At 40.6% G+C, this 1,497-nt stretch overlaps 1 protein-coding gene across 1 annotated transcript in view; it reads left to right on the forward strand.

The window, feature by feature from the left end:
* Positions 1-1,264, forward strand: part of LOC105552656 (chromosome unknown open reading frame, human C6orf141) — an 11,596-nt gene extending 10,332 nt beyond the window's left edge. The window contains exon 5 of the mRNA XM_011998373.1: positions 1,046-1,264. The gene's annotated coding sequence lies outside the window, so the exon portion shown is untranslated. The remainder of the gene's footprint in view (positions 1-1,045) is intronic.
* Positions 1,265-1,497: the final 233 nt, after the last annotated feature.

Genomic DNA, 1,497 nt, shown 5'->3' on the forward strand with positions numbered 1-1,497 from the left:
CCCGCCACCTCGCCTGGCTAGTTTTTTGTATTTTTTAGTAGAGATGGGGTTTCACCATGTTAGCCAGGATGGTCTCGATCTCCTGACCTCGTGATTCGCCCGTCTTGGCCTCCCAAAGTGCTGGGATTACAGGCTTGAGCCACTGTGCCCGGCTTGCTTTTTATTACTGTCATGTAGTTAGTGATAAAATGCTTCTATCTGAAAAGAAATTTATTGTTTTAAATTCTAAAAAATTCTCATGATTATTGCTTAAATTTTAATAAAGCGGATGTAATTTTCAAATTAGCACATTTTTATTCTTCTTTACTATATTTTTTCTGTGTGGAAGATCATTGAAACGCCTCTGTGTTGTCCTCCTAATATCTCTGTCCCTCTGTCACTGTCTCTCTCGCAATGTGTCTCACACATAGACTCAACTAAATGCATTCATTGTGAGAGTAATTTTTTTTTTTTTCTTTTTGAGATAGAGTCTTGCTGTGTCACCCAGGCTGGAGTTTAGTGGCACGATCTCAGCTCACTGCAACCTCTGCCTCCTGGGTTCAAGCGATTCTCATGCCTCAGCCTACCAGGTAGCTGAGATTACAGATGCGTGCCACCAAACCTGGTTAATTCTTGTATTTTTAGTAGAGACAGAGTTTTACTATGTTGACCAGGCTGGTCTTGAACTCCTGACCTCAGGTGATCCCCCTGCCTTGGCCTCCCAAAGTGCTGGGATTACAGGCATGAGCCACTGCGCCTGGTTGGGTTCAGATCTTTAGAGCTCACTTTAAGTGTACCTTGTGTCTCCAATCCCTGTATATAAATTACCTGCATTTCAAGAACAAATTTAACATAAACAACACCACAGCAATTTTGGTGTCTGAGGAAGAGAACTTGAGTTACTTCAATCATGCCATTATATATGACTTATTATGTGTAACATTTTAAATAAGGAAACATCAAAATGTATTATTTTTGATCAGTGTAAATTTATTTCACAGCTGAGCTGTTTTACCGGATTTGAGTAATGTCTTTAATTAAAATGTATTCTTTTTTAAAAAAATAGAGATGGAGTCTCACTCTGTCACCCAGTCTGTAATGTAGTGGCATCATTGTCACTCACTGCCTCAAACTCCTTGGCTCAAGTGGTCCTCCCACCTCAGCCTCCCAAATAGCTGGAGCTATCGGCACAAGCTACCATGCCTGGCTATCCTTTTTTGTTGTTATTTTTTTTTTTTTTAAGCTAAGGAATGAATCAAGAAAATAAAACATTGCATGACTGGTACGATTTAGTTGTCTTAATTGTTTCTGCATATCATTTGGATCTGTGTCTCTGCCCAAATCTCATGTTGAATTATAATCCCCAATGTTAGAGGTGGGGCTTGGTGGGAGGTGATTGGATCATGGTGGTGGTTTCCTATGAATGGCTTAGCACCATCCCCTTGGTGCTGCTCTTGCAGTGTGTGAGTGCTCACAAGATCTAGTTTAAATGTGTGTAGCACCTCCCTTCTCTCTCTC

The sequence above is a fragment of the Mandrillus leucophaeus genome, unplaced genomic scaffold (genome assembly GCF_000951045.1).
Source record: "Mandrillus leucophaeus isolate KB7577 unplaced genomic scaffold, Mleu.le_1.0 Scaffold1157, whole genome shotgun sequence".
Classification (NCBI taxonomy): Eukaryota; Metazoa; Chordata; class Mammalia; order Primates; family Cercopithecidae; genus Mandrillus; species Mandrillus leucophaeus.